Raw genomic sequence first — 18,557 nt, forward strand, 5'->3', positions numbered from 1 at the left:
TTACTGAATGGCCACCTTTCAAGTCTGTAAGTAAAATGTCTGCCCTGCTAATGCCACGGTCTCAACTGCAAGTGCTGTCATTGTGAAGTGGAAACGTCTAGGAGCAACAACGGCTCAAGCTCAAAAATAATCTGTCCTCAGTTGCAACATTCACTACTGAGTTCCAAACTGCCTCTGGAAACAATGTCAGCACAATAACTTTGTCGGGAGCTTCAAGAAATGGGTTTCCATTGCCGAGCAGCCGCACACAAGCCTACGATCACCATGCGCTATGCTTCACCATCGGACAGTGGTGGATGAATCTGGGTTTGGTGAATGCCAGGAGAACACCTCCTGCCCGAATGTGTAGTGCCAATTGTAAAGTTTGGTGGAGGAATAGTGGTCTGTGGTTATTTTTCATTGTTCGGGCTAGGCCACTTAGTTCCAGTGAAGGGAAATGTTAATGCTACCACATACGATTCTGTGCTTCCAACTTTGTGGCAACAGTTTGGGGAAGGCCCTTTCCTGTTTCAGCATGACAATGCCCCCGTGCACAAAGTGAACTCCGTACAGAAATTGTTTGTCAAGATCGGTGTGGAAGAACTTGACTGGCCTGCACACAGCCCTGACCTAAACCCCATTGAACACCTTTGGGATTAATTGGAACGCCGACTGTGAGCCAGGCCCAACCTCACTAATACTCTTGTGGCTGAATGGAAGCAACTCCCTGCAGCAATGTTCCAGAAGAATGGAGGCTGTTATAGCAGCAAAGGGGGGACCAACTCCACATGCCTATGATTTTGGAATGAGATGTTCGAGCATGTAGTGTGCATGGATTACCAAGAAGAATCTATTGGAAAAAGCAACAATTGTAGCAAAATAATGTTATCTGATTTATAATAAAAATTCTCACAAACACTTAAGCAAAGTTAGTTCATTTGCATTTTCTGTCAAATGAAAATATAATTTTTTCCTTTATGTAATGTGCAGCCTTTTTCCAAAGAACAATCCACATTAGTACAAAAAGCTAATAATGGCAGCATGCTTCAAAAAGCATGCCCAAATCCTCCAAGTAATATAAAACTAAATGGTGTAGCACCCAAAATATAAATTGCACATATAAAATATTATATGTGTTGATGAACGTAAATGTGCGAAGTTTGATGTCAAAGATGGACCTTCTTGATGTCTGGGTGCATGATATGAGCATGCTATGCAGACGACACACAATTAATCTTCTCCTTTCCCCCCTCTGATGACCAGGTCGCGAATCGCATCTCTGCATGTCTGGCAGACATATCAGTGTGGATGACGGATCACCACCTCAAGCTGAACCTCGGCAAGACGGAGCTGCTCTTCCTCCCGGGGAAGGACTGCCCGTTCCATGATCTCGCCATCACGGTTGACAACTCCATCGTGTCCTCCTCCCAGAGCGCTAAGAACCTTGGCGTGATCCTGGACAACACCCTGTCGTTCTCAACTAACATCAAGGCGGTGGCCCGTTCCTGTAGGTTCATGCTCTACAACATCCGCAGAGTACGACCCTGCCTCACACAGGAAGCGGCGCAGGTCCTAATCCAGGCACTTGTCATCTCCCGTCTGGATTACTGCAACTCGCTGTTGGCTGGGCTCCCTGCCTGTGCCATTAAACCCCTACAACTCATCCAGAACGCCGCAGCCCGTCTGGTGTTCAACCTTCCCAAGTTCTCTCACGTCACCCCGCTCCTCCGCTCTCTCCACTGGCTTCCAGTTGAAGCTCGCATCCGCTACAAGACCATGGTGCTTGCCTACGGAGCTGTGAGGGGAACGGCACCTCAGTACCTCCAGGCTCTGATCAGGCCCTACACCCAAACAAGGGCACTGCGTTCATCCACCTCTGGCCTGCTCGCCTCCCTACCACTGAGGAAGTACAGTTCCCGCTCAGCCCAGTCAAAACTGTTCGCTGCTCTGGCCCCCCAATGGTGGAACAAACTCCCTCACGACGCCAGGACAGCGGAGTCAATCACCACCTTCGGGAGACACCTGAAACCCCACCTCTTTAAGGAATACCTAGGATAGGATAAAGTAATCCTTCTCACCCCCCTTAAAAGACTTAGATGCACTATTGTAAAGTGGCTGTTCCACTGGATGTCATAAGGTGAAAGCACCAATTTGTAAGTCGCTCTGGATAAGAGCGTCTGCTAAATGACTTAAATGTAATGTAATTGTAATTTAGGGAGTAGTCAGACCCCTCTGGACACATTTTCAAAAAAGCGACTAGCGACTTTTTCTGGTGTTATTGGAGACTTTTGGAGACTGACGTGAAAGCACGTATCATTCTTACTCTTCTCAACTAGCAGCGTGTGCACTCACAGGCAGCCCAGTCCTCGCGTAGCAGTCACTCCCAGCTGCAGCCAGAGCAGGAGATGTTCACCCCTCCACGTCCAGACTGCAAATGAATCATGCATGAAGGAAGCCGCCGCTGGCTGATCCCGCCCTGGCTTACATTCAGGGTGGGATGTAAATGTAAAATGTCATTCGTCTAAAATAAATCACTGCATTTGACTCACACAGCCTCAGTCACTTACTCACCTTTTCTACTGTGTGGGTGCCTCTCTGTGAAATAAGCTAAACATCTAGCTGGCTAGCTCATCATGTCTCAGTCTAAACTGTACACTCAAAAATACAGAAAGGAGTGGGAATCAAACCCTGAATTTAAAGTCTGGTTGAAGCTGTTTATTGGAGATGATACACAGGCATACTATACTGGCAGTATTGTAAGGCTGATTTCTACTCCAAACTTAGTTTTCTACGCCAAACTTAGTGATGTAAAAAAACACATGACAACTAAAAAACATACTCAAAAGGCAAAGCCTTATAACAGTTCTACCCAAAACAAGAGGGCACAATGGCATTAGCTTCTGCTGGACACTGTTCCATGCTGGCATGTGATCACATTGGAGAAGCATGTAGAGCTGCTTTCTCAGACTCCACTGCTGCTGCCCACTTCAACATGCACAGGACAAAGTGCACAGAAATGATGAATGGTGTTCTAGCACCATACTTTCTGAAAAGGTTGGTCGCAGATGTGGGTGACCAGCGTTCCAGCCTCCTCCTCGATGAGTCCACATATGTAAGTGTTTCCAAGTACCTGGGGGTTGTGATAAGGTACTTTAGTGACACCAAGCAGACAATTGTATCAACATTTCTGGGGCTTGTTGGGTTGGAGGGAGGAGATGCCAAATCTATAGCCGGTGCTGTTGTGGCTTTCCTCAAGAAGTGTTGTCTTAAAAAAAGAGAATCTCCTGGGGATAGGGACTGACAATGCCTCTGTTATGACGGGGATTAACAATGGGGTCCATAAAGTGCTGAAGGAGGAGTATGGCCTCAAATATCTGGTTCTTATTCGCTGTGTGTGCCACTCTCTGCAGCTTGCTCATTTGTAGTTCTAAACATATTTAGGGTGTTTTTTACTCACTTTTTGTCTCTCCCATGACGTTATTATGTGAAATCGGCTCTTGTGGCATCATGTTCTCTAAGAGTCACTTTACCATCCACAATTGTTATACCCGTAAAGTCATACCATGTCAAATGAAATCACGACACCTATGTTGAAACAGGAAGTTTTGGTACAATCTTAAAAATCCTAACACGTAATTTTAGCTAAAATGCTAAAATTAATTTTGAGAGAAATGGCAGTAGAAACGGCTTTATGTGGAAATATTGCTATAATAACCATCATATCGGAGTAAATTTAGAGTCACACAATATGGTGTGTGGTCCTCCCACTACGACCAGAATACGACTCGGGAAAACCATGCAGTTTATTAAACCACAGATTAAAGAAATGATGACGAACTTCACAGGATGGTGAAAGTGCACGGTGATGAGCTTGATGCTACTTTCAAATAAATATTGAGCGTCTTATTCTTGTGACATAATGATATATGCTTGACTGTCGTTTGACAAACAAATTATTCTCACTCTTGTGTAATCATCAGGTAAACCAGCCTACCAGCACTGTATCTACGAGCTGTTGGCTGGAGTACATGTGCCAAAACCAGAGTAGGAACATTTGCTATTTAAAGCAACAGTTTGTGACTAAATTATCGGAGTTGAAAATGCGATGGAAACACATTGAACCTCAGATTATTCTTCGGTACATGAAAATATAAGTGATGTCATTTGTCTGCAAAAAGTCGGTTTGGTTTACCTCACTGGTGGGAAAATGTGCATATTTTCTTTATGCGGATTTTAGAATATTTGTAAGACAATCTGTCGCCAATTGGATGGAAACCTAGCTGCTACTACCAAAACCAAAACGTTTTTGAGTGTTTGGTTTTAGATTTGGCCTTATGCCAAGATATGCATGTGTTTGTAGCAGAGATTTACCTTCCCCTGTTGTGCTGATGGATTCTGTTGATACTATTTATGAATATTTAAAACCTTGTCTGTCATCTGGATTTGTTATTTTAAAGAGATTTTAACCTGGATTGGTTTACCCTGGCCTCTGATGATTTGAAGAATATTTGTTTTGACTTTAACCTGACTCAACTCATCTCTGAACCTAAACCTATTCATGTAAGAAACCCAGGACACTCCTCGCTGGTTGACCTAATTTGAACAAATAGCCCACACAAGTACTTATTGAGTGGTGTCTTTGCTAATGGGTTACCCCAGCCTCTGATCATTGAATAATATCCGTCTTGACTTTAACCTGATTTAACTCATCTGTGAACCTACATAGATTAATGTAAGAAACCCAGGAAACTCCTCGCTGATTGACCAAATTTGGACAAATTACTTAGTGAGTGTATTTTTGTTAATGACATCAGTGATCACTGTCCTACTGCATTTATTAGAGATACCAAACAGAAAAACATTGATCCTCATATGATTATGAAGATACATTATTTTGTTTATTCTCCCCAGGTGTTTCTTCATAATATGAATTGCTCTGAGCTTTCCTCTATCAGCTGCATGCCAGAGCCTGAATTGGCTCTAGAACATTTCTCATCTATTTTTATATCTCTGGCAGACTAACATGCCCCCTTTAAACACCTTAGAGTTAAAAATAGAACAAATCCTTTGTTCTCTATAAAACTTTCAGATCTCATTATGATGAGAAATCCGGCCTGGGCCAAGGCTAGAACAAATTACTTGGTAGCTGATTGGCAGCGTTTCAGGCTAATGAGTAATAAATGTACTTCCTGAATTAAGTAGCTAAATCAAGCTACTTTCTAAGTTCATTCACATCTGCTGGTGAACAGTCTACATTTTGGAAAACAGTTAATCCACTGAAGTGTGGAATTTTATTTTATTTTTTCACCTTAATTTAACCAGGTATGCCAGTTGAGAAGAAGTTCTCATTTACAACTGCGACCTGGCCAAGATAAAGCAAAGCAGTGCGACAAAAACAACAACACAGATTTACACATAAACAAATGTACAGTCAATAACACAATAGAAATATATGTACAGTGTGTGCAAATGTAGAAGATTAGGGAGGTAAGGCAATAAATAGGCCAATGAGGCAAAATAATTACAATTTAGCATTATTAACACTGGAATGCTAGATGTGCAGATGATGCTGTGCAAGTAGAAATACTGGAGTTAAAATGTATCTCCTTCCCTGCATAATCAAGTTGTGTTTAAACTTTTCTACTTGTGATGTGCTAGATGCCTGGCTTAAGATTGATGTAAAAAACAATCCACTGGGGCTGATTTGCTTCATCCTTGCTTCATCTTTCTGCTCCTCTGGTTGCGGAGTCACTAACCACATGTTTTTTTTTATCATGATAGCTGTGGTGGAAACAGGAAGTGTCATTACAATTTTACAAATGCCTACAGATAATTTGTTTGTCTGACATAGTGGGATCTTTTTGTGTCTGTAAAATGTATTATGTGAGTAATGGCAGTGGAAATATAATAATCATATCGAAGGTAACTTGGAGTCACCCGATGATATATGGTTGTCAAAAATACCTCATGTTGTCAAAGTGAAATTGTTATTACAAATGTTTACAAATGAATAAAAAATGAAAAGATTAAATGTCTTGAGTTGATAAGTATTCAGCGTCTTTGTTATGGCAAGCCTAAAAGAGTTCAGGAATAATAATGAGCTTGACAAGTCACATAAGTTGCATGGACTCACTGTGTGCATTAATAGTGTTAAAAAAAATATGACTACCTCAACTCTACCCCACACATACAATTATCTGTAGGGTCCCTCAGTATTGTCCCTTAGTCAAGTAGTGAATTTCAAACAGAGTCAACCAAAAAGACCAGAGAGGTTTTCCAATGCCTCACAAAGAAGGACATCTATTGGTAGATGGGTAAAAATAAAAATAAAGCCAACATTGAATATCCCTTTGAGCATGGTGAAGTTCTTAATTACACTTTGGTGTATCAATACACCCTGTCACTACAAAGATACAAGCGTACTTCCTAACTCAGTTGCCGGAGAGGAAGGAAACCGTTCAGGGTTTTCACCATGAGGTCATTGGTGACTTTAAAACAGTTACAGAGTGGCTGTGATAGGAGAAAGCTGAGGAGGGATCAACAACATTGTAGTTACTCCACAATACTAACCTAAATTATGTTAGTACTAAATGTATTAAATTGGGGTTACGCAGTGACTACAATCTGGTGAGCATTAGAGAGGGGGATGAATGGAAGACCACCTTCAGCACCAGCACCGGGCACTACGAATACAGGGTAATGCCCTACGGCCTGACAAATGCACCCTCTGTGTTTCAATCATTCATTAATGAGGTGTTTAGATACATGTTAGGTCGCTGTGTAGTGGTGTACATAGACGACATCTTAGTGTACTCCACTACATGCGAGCAACATGTCTCTCATGTCATGTCCATTTTGGAGAGGCTGATAGCGCGTCACTTGTACTCCAAGGCGGAGAAGTTCTGTTTATTTCAGCAGGCGGTCTCCTTCCTGTGCTATCGGATATCCACCGCGGGACTAGAGATGGAAGAGCAGAGGGTCAGTGCAGGACGCTGTGCAGCACTTTCTTGGTTTTGCCAACTATTTCAGGCGCTTCATTAGGGGTTTCAGCACAGTGGTGGCCACTCTCACCTCCCTCGTGAAGGGAGGTCCTCGACAGCTGCGCTGGACTGGGGAGGCCAATGAAGCCTTCCGTGTGCTCAAGGAACGTTTTACTAATGCACCTGTTCTAGCTCCCCCTGACCCGTCCCTGCCCTTCATCGTGGAGGTGGACGCCTCCGAGGTTGGAGGAGGGGCTGTTCCCTCCCAACGCACTGGATCGCTGCCTAAACTCCATCCATGCGCCTTCTACTCACTGAAGCTGTCTCCCGCGGAGCAGAATTACGATGTGGGGGATCATGAGGCGCTGAAGCACGGTGGCACTAGCTGGTGGGTGCTAAACACCCATTCCTTGTCTGAACGGACCACAGGAACTTGGAGTACATTCGAACAGCAAAGAGGCTGAACCCGCATCAGGCCAGGTGGACCCATTCTTCGCCAGGTTTGACTTCACCCTCTCCTACCGTCTGGGATCAAAGAATGTTAAGGTCGATGCGTTGTCCTGGGTGCATGACACAGAGGATCGGAGGGAGAAAGTGACACCCAATATTCCCCTGACCCGCATTGTGGATCCTGTTGTGGTGATGTGGACGCGGATATCCATCGAGCCTGTGACAGGAGCCCTCACCTGCCCACTGTCCTGTGGGGCGTATCTACGTGCCATCTGATGTGCGGGACCGTCTCCTCGCCTGGGCACACACAGCACCTGTGTCAGGGCACCCGGGTATAGCCCGTACTATTGACTGTCTCTCCGCCAAGTACTAGTGGCCCACCTTGGCCCAGGACGTCCGGGTTTATGTCTCTTCCTGCGCACAGAGCAAGACACCTCCCTTATGGCAAACTCCACCCACTGCCGGTTCCACAATGACCCCAGTCCCATCTCTCTGTGGACTTTGTCACAGACCTTCCCCCCTCGGAGGGGTACACCACCATCCTGTTCATTGTGGACCAGTTTTCATAAGCCTGTCATTTGATTCTGCTGCCTGGTCTCTCTACGGCCCTGCAGACCGCGGAGGCTCTCTTCTCTCACGACTTCCGGCACTATGGTATCCCGGAGGACATTGTGTCTGACCGCGGTCCTCAGTTCACCTCCCGTGTCTGGAAGGCCTTCATGGCGACTGGGGGTCATGGTCAGCCTCACCTCCGGGTACCGTTCCCAATCTAATGGGCAGGTGGAAAGGGTAAATCAGGAACTGGGTAGGTACCTTCGTAGTTACTGTCAGGACCGTCCGTGGTGAGTGGGCTGCATTTCTGCCTTGGGCAGAATATACACAAAACTCCCCCCGCCACTCTTCCACTAACCTCACACCCTTTCAGTGTGTTCTAGGCTGTTCAGCTGGCCCTGACACCCTGGCACCGGAGTCAGATCGAGGCTCCTGCAGTGGACGATTAGTTCCGGCAGAAGATGCAGACCGATCGTCACCGCAGTATGGCCCCGGTCTTTCACCCCGATGACAGGCTCTGGCTTTCTACAAAGGACCTGCCCCTCCGCCAGTCCTATCGGAAGCTGAGCCCGTGTTTTATGGGGCCGTTCAAAGTCCTGAGGAGAGTCAATGAGGTGACGTACAGATTACAGCTCCCCGTCAATTACCATATCTCTCCTCAGGCCGGTGGCAGCTGGTCCCTTTGCTAGTGTTGGACCCCACAACGCAACGACCTCGAGGGGGCCCTGGCATACTCCGTCCGCAACCTGTTGGACTCACGGCGTCGTGGGGGCTTCTCCAGTATCTGGTTGGCTGGGACATGACGCTGGGCATTCAGGCCAAAGAGTTCAATCTTGGTTTCATCAGACCAGAGAATCTTGTTTCTCATGGTCTGAGTCCTGTAGGTGCCTTTTAGCAAACTCCAAGCGAGCTGTCATGTGCCTTTTTACTGAGGAGTGGCTTCCTTCTGGCCACTCTAACATAAAGGCCTGATTGGTGGAGTGCTGCAGACATTGTTGACCTTCTGGAAGGTTCTCCCATCTCCACAGAGGAACTCTGGAGCTCTGTCAGAGGGGCCATTGGGTTCTTTGTCACATCCCTGACCAAGACCCTTCTCCCCAGATTTCTCAGTTTGGCTGGGCGGCCAGCTCTAGGAAGCGTATTGGTGGTTCCAACCTTATTCCATTTAGGAATGATGGAGGCCACTGTGTTCTTGGGGACCTTCAATGCTGCAGAAATTTTGTGGTACTCTTTCCCCAGACCTGTGCCTCGACACAATCCTGTCTCAGAGCATTTGATTAGATGTTCAGGAGTCTTATGGCTTGGGGTTAGAAGCTGTTTATAGAAGCCTCTTGGACCTAGACTTGGCGTTCCAGTACCGCTTGCTGTGCCGTAGCAGAGAGAACAGTCTACGACTAGGGTGGCTGGAGTCTTTGACAATTTTTAGGGCCTTCCTCTGACACCGCCTGACTAGCCTATGGTTATAACAAAAATTTGAAGAATGTTGACCCCATTTAGTAGTTTATGGGTTAAAGCTACACAATGTTCTGCGCATATCATCAAAGAATGGGTCAATTTGACATGCAACCGTCAGGTGATCTCCATATATGTAATGCTCAAGGAGTGACATTCCATGAGAGCATTCTACATGATTTATAGCATTGCTTCATTTGGTTACAAAATCTATGACAACAAAAACAATGGTAACAGGTCCCTCATTTGTTTTATGTACTGTATATAGTAAGATGCCCCTGCATCCCACTGCTGGCTTTCCTCTGAAGCTATGCATGGTTGGTCCCTGAATGGGAGACCAGCTACTGCTGGAAGTGGTGTTGGAGTGCCAGCAGGGGGCACTCTTCCCTTCTGGTCTAAGGCGATCCCAATGCCCCAGGGCAGTGAAGGGGAAATTGCCCTGTGTAGTGTGCTGTCTTTCAGATGGGATGTTAAACAGGTGTCCAGACTTTCTGTGGTCATTAAAAATGATATGGCACTCATTGTAAGAGTAGGTGTGTTAAACACGGTGTCATGGCTAAATTCCAAACCTGGCCCCTTTCCATCATGGCCACCTATTCACCCCCTCATTCCTAACTGGCATGTATCACTCCCCACCTTGATAGCTGATGTGTGGTGAGTGTTCTGGCACCAAAAATGGTTGCTGTGCATCACCCAAGTGGGTGCTACACATTGGTGGTGTATGAGATGAGTTTACCCCTCATTTATTTATAAAGCCCTTTTTACATCAGCGGGTGTCACCAAGTGTTATACAGAAACCCAAACCGCAAGCAATGCAGCTTTGAGTACCTCAGTTGGTAGAAATGTGCTGTAAAAATCCAATGTATTATTAAAGACATATGAACAATTTGCATAAAATAACTCACCAACAGTAACTCCTTGACCATTCAAGCTAGAGACACCAAACCAAATTTCTCATGTTATCCTATCTTCAAATTCTTCAAATATTTGATTAACTAATAGCTATATACATTTGCATCATACAACCCACCAACATCAGCTCTTGAACCAATCAAGCTAGAGACATCGCACCAACCGTCTCATGTTCAGGCTATCGTAACTTCCAATTCTTAAAACTTTATCAATTATATCTATATAAATGTGCAGAATAGCATAAAATAACTCACCAAAAGTAACTATTGAACCGTTTAAGCTAGAGGCACAAAAACAACTTCATGTTCATCATGTTCAGGCTATCCTATCCATTCAATACATTTTTACATCTACTTTCTTTTTCAACTATAACCAATCACTACCATTACGACTGCAGTCACTGCCACTACTGTGACGTATTTCAGAACCATAAATACAAGCTAGCAAGCACACTAGATTTTCTTCAGGAAATGTACTTTCTCGTTTTTTATTCATCTTTTAAACATGTTTAAATATTTCATCCTCTTTGACATTAGTAATTTGGGTATATTATTGACAAAAAATACAATTAAATCCATTTTAATAACACTTTGTAATACAATCAAATGTGAAGAAATCCAAGGGATCTGAATACCTTTGCCAAATTCGAAAAGAGCTAATACGAAAATGTGTAGAATATAGGCCTAATGTAGTGGCAATTTTAGAATGTAAATCTTGTTGGGGCAAAAACAAAAAAAGTGGGATGCATGCCAGCAAAGCCACTACACAACAACACATTAATTGCACTATAAAGGTGACAAACGGTGGCCACAAACAACCTACATAAAGCTGTCCCAACATCTTACCACTGCTACACCTGGCTATCAGCGAAGCCTTGTCTGACAGTGAAACAGTTCATTCAGCCTCATTTACTGCCTTTAAAAAAAACATAGCTGATATAGCTGACTTGCTTTAACAAATGTGTTTTTTAACGACAATTGAGATGTACAAACTATGGCATAAGGGGACGACAAGCGAATGAGAGGCAATTCATAATTTCAACTAAGACATTAATGAGCAAGCTAGGACGGACGTAACATTAGTAAATATAACTATTTGTTTAGCACCTTTGAAATGTACAGCGACAGAATTCAGAACATGGGCCGTTCTTACAGTGTTGTCCCTGTACACTAAGTCAGAACCGTAGGATAAATAAAGGGGGCATATAAGCAGCCAATGAAAGCTCTTACAATAGTCGATGATTACATTCTCTAAAACAGGTTATAGGCTACATGTGCACCACCAAGTCAAGTAGGCAAAATTAAGAGCGGTAAATATACCAAATAATTAGGGTGAGGCACATGAACATCTTACTACACAACATACACTTCACTAAAGTATACATATCTCCTTGGGAAATTACATAATTTATGCAGCAGCATACAGTACAATACATTTTTGGACTCATCTTGTTGTGTAAGGGCACAAGGCGAGACCCAGATGCAGACACAGGAGGCAGATGGTTAGAGTCCAAGGTGTTTATTAACAATACAAAAGGGGTAGGCGAGAGAATGGTCATGGTCAGGCAAAATGTCAAAGCCAGTTCAGAGTTCCAGAATGGCAGGCAGGCTTGAGGTCAGGGCAGGCAGAATGGTCAGGCAGGAGGGAATGGAGTCCAGAAAAACAGGCAAAGGTCAAAACCAGGAGGACTAGTAAAGAGAATAGAAAAGCATGCGCACGGGAAAAACATGCTGGTTGACTTGAACATACAAGATGAACTGGCACAGAGAGACAGGAAACACAGGGATAAATACATCAGGGAAAATAAGCGACACCTGGAGGGGGTGGAGGCAATCCCAAGGACAGGTGAAACAGATCAGGGCGTGACATGTTGTGCTGTGCTCACTTGAACAGGAAAGTGGTGTGGCGGTCCTTCGTGGACAAATTTTTTCATCAAAGTCTGGCATTCTCTGAATTTATGGTGCTTTCAAAACAACTGAAAGACGGATTTATAATTCTGAGTTGGGTGATCCTTCAAACATATTTTCCCAGTCGGATCTCGTTTATTCCCAGTTGTCTTGAACTCACTGAAGTCAAGTTTTCGCAGTTCCGAGTTAACAGTTGTTTTGAAGGCGGCACAAATCATGCTTCATTGACGGCATGGCTAATGTTGAATGTTTATCATTTGAAATTTGGAAAAGAGCCCCTTAATCCCAGATTTGTAGCCACACAGCCACTGTCACTGATTCCTTCCAAACCACTCATAGTTGTTGGGGCTGTGTTTCTGGACCTAAGGAAGGTTTTTGATACTGTTAACCATGAGGTTCTAATCACAAAATTGTCCAAGTTCATCTTTTCCCCCGATGCCTTGAAATGGATGAAATCATACCCTGAAGGCAGAACTCAGTGTGTCAGAGTGAGCAATGAGCTGTCGCCCACTCTTAGCTATGATGTGGGTGTGCCCCAAGGGTCAATACTGGGGCCCCTCCTGTTCAGCCTGTACATTAATGATCTGCCTTCTGTCTGTACTGGGTCTGAAGTTCAAATGTATCCAGATGATACAGTGATATATGTGCATGAAAAGTGCAAACAACAAGCTGCACAAGAACTCACTACTGTCATGGTCCAGGTTACAAAGTGGCTCAGTGACTCATGTTTGCATCTCAGTGTGAAAACAACTGTCTGCATGTTCTTCACAAAGAGGGCAACTGATGCAACTGAGCCAGATGTCAGGTGGTATCTGATTTTAAGAACCTTGAAATAACGAAATACAACCTAGCTAATTTCAAATTTATACTAAATTGTTTGACTACAGAGGTAGCAAAACTGTAATTCAAATCGATGATACTCCCCCACTTGACATACTGCTTGACTAGTTGGGCCCAAGCTTGCTGTACAACATTAAAACCCATTCAGTCTGTCTACAAACAGGCTCTCAAAATGCTTGCTAGGAAGCCCAATAGCCATCATCACATTTACATCCTCAGAAAGCATGAGCTCCAGGGGCCTCCCAGGTGGCGCAGTGGTCTAGGTCACTGCATCGCAGTGCTAGCTGTGCCACCAGAGACTCTGGGTTCGCGCCCAATTGGCCTAGGGAGGGTTTGGCCGGTAGGGATATCCTTGTCTCATTGCGCACTAGGGACTCCTGTGGCAGGCCGGGCGCAGTGCACGCTAACCAGGTCGCCAGGTGTACGGTGCTTCCGCCGACACATTGGTGCGGCTGGCTTCCGGGTTGGATGAGCGCTGTGTTAAGAAGAAGAAGAAGCAGTGCGGCTTGGTTGGGTTATGTTTTGGAGGACGCTTGGCTTTCGACCTTCGTCTCTCCCAAGCGTGTATGGGAGTTGCAGTGATGAGACAAGATAGTAACTACTAACAATTGCATACCGAGAAAAGGGGGTCAAATTCAAAGAAGAAAAAAAAGCACAAGCTCCTAAGTTGGAAAAATCTTGTGCAATACACTGACGCATGTCTTGTATTCATGATCCTAAATGGCCTGGCTCCCCCTCCACTCAGCACTTTTGTTAAACAGAAAACCCAAACATATGGCAGCAGATCCACAAGGTCAGTTGACTGTAAGGGGTGACTGTATAGTTCCCTTAAGGAAAAGCACCTTTAGTCAATCTGCTTTCTCTGTGTGAGCTTCCCATGTTTGGTATATCAGACACACATAACTGCACCACCTATCACACGTTCACAAAAAACATGAAGATATGGCTGAAGGCAAATCAGATTTGTGAACATAATCCCTAGTTGTGTATTGCCGCTTTCCATGTAGCTGTGAGGTGTGGAAACATTTTGTTGCTTTTATGGATTTTGTCTTGTTGCTTTTTGTCCTATGTTGCTCTTTCTGCATGCTATATCTTGCTTGTCCTATGTTGCTCTGCGTGTGCTCACTGCTCAATGATTGTCTGTATTGTTATTGTAATTGTTTTTAATAACCTGCCCAGGGACTGCGGTTGAAAATTAGCCGGCTGGCTAAAACTGGCACTTTTACTGAAACGTTGATTAATGTGCACTGTCCCTGTAAAAATACAAATAAACTCAAACTCCTTGTTGAATTTGCGATTTCCAACTTGTTGTGTAATATTTATGTCCAATGGCCGATGAGCTCCGATATGTTTTATCTATAATTTCTCTTCATTATTTCTCTTCATATGACAAGAATTAAAAAGGATTTGCCAGTAGATTGTCGACTTAATTCATGATGATGACTGCTAGCTAAGATTTTGAAAGTATGATGTTGACATGATCAATCCAATCAAAGCTACTGTTCATATAACATGATTTTGCGTCATTTTATCTGTGGCCAATGACCTTGAGCCTTCTTGGATGGGCACTTCTAATGTAACTCTATGGCAGCATCTAAAGGGCTATAATTTTCGAGGTCTCCCTTTAGACATGGGGGTGACATGGTGTCCCTATGAGTGACAGAACAATGAGCCAATCACGGCGCAATGTATTTTCTGCTGGCTTGCCCCACCACCACGGAAAGCACTGAGCTAGGCTGAAACACCTGCATTTTGGAGCTGCCTTGTGCAAGAAAACAAAGAGACCATGTTTGTATGCACTTAATTAACTCAGTGATATATATTGTTGTTTTTTTTTACATTGTTTGCAAAATTATATGTGAGACTTATTAATGCCAAAATAACATGTACCCCCCCTATGCCATGCTGTCAAATGTGTATAGATAATTCAATTTCGTAAGTCTCGGCTGATCAAAATCTACAATATCAGGGCTATGAAGATAGGCAAAGTTATTAGCAAATGTGTTATATTATTTTGTTTTCATCACCAGAATTAGTTTTAAAAAATGGAACAGTGTGCAAATGACACGCTGTTAACATGTAGCCTACTGAAAATCGGATAATTCATAGGCTATGCAGGTTTAGATCTACTGGTCCTACTTTACCGATGCACCTTATCATTCAACAATAGTTTACGCATGGTAATTTTTCAATAGGCATAGTCATTATGCATTATGCCGAAATTGTTGGCTATCTCCAAAAAGGTTGGCTTGTAATTATTACTCAACATCTATTTTCATCCGTTTAAATGTAATGAACATGGAAAGATATGAAATTATAGTGACCCTACAGTTTAGCTATGTCAATGCAACATTAGCCTATGTTAAAAAGTTGACTCAACAATTACTTTATTATTTTTGAAAAATAGTTTGAGGTCTAGCCTAGGCCTACTATGTGAAATATTTCATATTTACACATATTCATGGGAATTAAATAGGCTTATATCAGAAATGTCTATAAAAAGCAATGACACCATACGTTTCTCGGTGAGGACAACTTCGAATACATACTTAAACTATTTTTCTCACTTGCTCGTTGTTTCCTGTAACTGAAATTAACACATTTAAAGCGTTTGCAAAAATATTTAGTCTACACGTTTTAATGATGGTGTGAAAGCCTACAATAGCCTAATGCAAGTGCACTTTCACAAGACGTCCACTTGAGGCCGGCAGCGCACCATGACTGAATATTGGTCAAAACCGAGAGGAAATCCGCACAATCCGTGACGGCGCTGTAAAGAAAAACCTGTACATTTATCATAATAATCTTTACAAACAGATATGCAACTGAAAAGACTGCAACTGAAAATACAGATTTTTCTTAATCACCGATAAACAAACGATTATCCGCATATGTAGGCCTAAATATTCTGCATTGACAACTCTACCAATAGGTGACGCACTTTTGAACTGCCTTTGAGCAACTCTCCTTCATCACTGGTTCCTTGGATGGATTAAAATAAGAAACCATTTAAAGAATGAGACCCGTGTAATATAAGGGGGAACTTGCTATGTTGTAGGGAAAAAATGATGTATCTTGCATCATTTCACTAAAGTGAGTAGACCCACAGTTATTCCTTAGGTCTACTAAATAAATAAGGGAATGTATTGTTATACAGCTATTAATATTATCATTTTTGTAACAATAATACGGATGAACTGATAATAATAATAATAATAATAATAATAATAATAATATTTGTTTATTATTACTCATATTTTGTTTTAGTGCTGTAGTAAATGCATTAGCCTACTGTTTATCAGTCTAACTTCAAAACGTCAGTTTCCTCATTGAGTAATATAGCCCAATATGATACATAGGCCTACAGCAGATAAAATGTAAATGTAAATCATAGGCCTATACTGTATACACAGGACGTTTTTAAAAAGACACTGTCCGTGGAGGGAAACAGTCAATATTACTACGGAATGAGACAATGGCCTTCAATAAATGGTGCAATGTTGTACGATCACAAATGCTTATTGGTGTTGCAATTGATTCAAATAAACACAATGCTTGCTGACTTCAGTAAAGTTTCCGTCGTCCCAGTTTTCACGTAGAAGACATGACTACCATTCTGCTATTAGTCAATTGAAATGCCACAGACTTGGTTGGCCCTGTTTCCTACTATCATGAGGTGTCCCGGCGTAAAATTAGTTCAACTGAAGTCAGCCTTCGAAATCTTTCAGATATATTTTAAAGGAAAATTACAATTGGCTCAGAACAGGGCAGCACAGCTGGCCCTTGGATGTACACAGAGATAAAACATTAATCATATGCATGTCAATCTATCCTGGCTCAAAGTGGAGGAGAGATTGACTTCATCACTACTTGTATTTGAGAGATATTGACATGTTGAAAGCACCGAGCTGTCTGTTTAAACGACTAGCACACAGCTTAGCCACCCATGCATCCACTCAGGTCTCTTCACAATCCCCAAATCCAGAACAGACTATGGGAGGCGCACAGTGCTACATAGAGCCATGACTACATGGAAATCTATTCCACGTCAGGTAACTGATGCAAGCAGTATAATCAGATTTAAAAAACAGATAAAAATGCATCTGCGAAGCAACACAAACATAGGCACAGACACATGCATACACACACATGATAACATAGGCACAGACACATGCATGCACACACATGATAACATAGGCACAGACACATGCATACACACACATGATAACATAGGCACAGACACATGCATACACACACATGATAACATAGGCACAGACACATGCATACACACACATGATAACATAGGCACTGTACACACACGTACACATGGATTTTGTGTTGTAGATATGTGGTAGTGGAGTAGGGGCCTGAGGGTACACACTTAGTGTGTTGTGAAATCTGTTATGAATGTATTGTAATGTTTTTAAAATTGTATAACTGCCTTAATAATTTCGCCGGATCCCAGGAAGAGTAGCTGCCGCTAATGGGGATCCATAATAAATAAATAAAATACAAAGTCAATCTTAGATTTAATTTACAGAGTGTACCCTCGGCAATAACAATGAAATAACAATTAATAATCATATACATAAGCATATGTATATGATCATGTCAATGTTTTGGACACGCACTCGATAGCATTTTCTTACACTTGTGGGTCACCAAAGATGGGCTTTATAATAATGATAATGACTGAAAACCTACAGTTATCTTATTCCAACAGTGCGAGTTTAATGGATTAAGAAAACATCATGCGTATTTTCATTGGAATTCAGCAATAGCAAAAATAATGAATATATCACTAACATGTAAGTTTATTGCGGTACATACTAGGTTATACATTACGATTGGCTTTATTGTTATGGTACAGGCTTTGTAAACCTCAAATTACCAATGATAAAGTTTTCATCAGTGAATGTTGGACTTGCACTGGATATGGTAGGCCTACGTAGTCCTAAATGAATGGATCGTTAGTTGGTATGTCAATACAACAAACGAACTGCACTGAACGTCGTGTGGATCCAATATCCATTACTCCAATATTCTAGCCAATAGAAATTGGGGAGACCTCAATCCTTGACTAATCACAAACGGATTGGAGAAAATGAAAACACGGAAAGACGATGCCAGGGTATGTGGTGGGGTATGCTGGAATTACCATAATAATGGAAAATAAAAATGGAATTTAAAAGGTAGGCCTACATGTAAAATGGTAGACCCTTATTTAAACAAAACTATGTGCTGGCTATGGGTAAACACACCCAGTTCAATGGTTTGTAGGCTACATTTTACACTAAGAATTTATCACACATGTCAAAAAATGTTAAACCGAATTTTAGCACTATACCTCAACATAAAAATCAACACTGATAAACATGAAGGCCCCTTTAAGACCAACTGCCCTCAGGCCTTATCGGTAGACATAAATGCAAACGTAAGTACCTTGAGCTTTTCTACTGGTTCAGATGAGTATGTAAAATGTTCT

The sequence above is a fragment of the Oncorhynchus nerka genome, linkage group LG28 (genome assembly GCF_034236695.1).
Source record: "Oncorhynchus nerka isolate Pitt River linkage group LG28, Oner_Uvic_2.0, whole genome shotgun sequence".
Taxonomy (NCBI): domain Eukaryota; kingdom Metazoa; phylum Chordata; class Actinopteri; order Salmoniformes; family Salmonidae; genus Oncorhynchus; species Oncorhynchus nerka.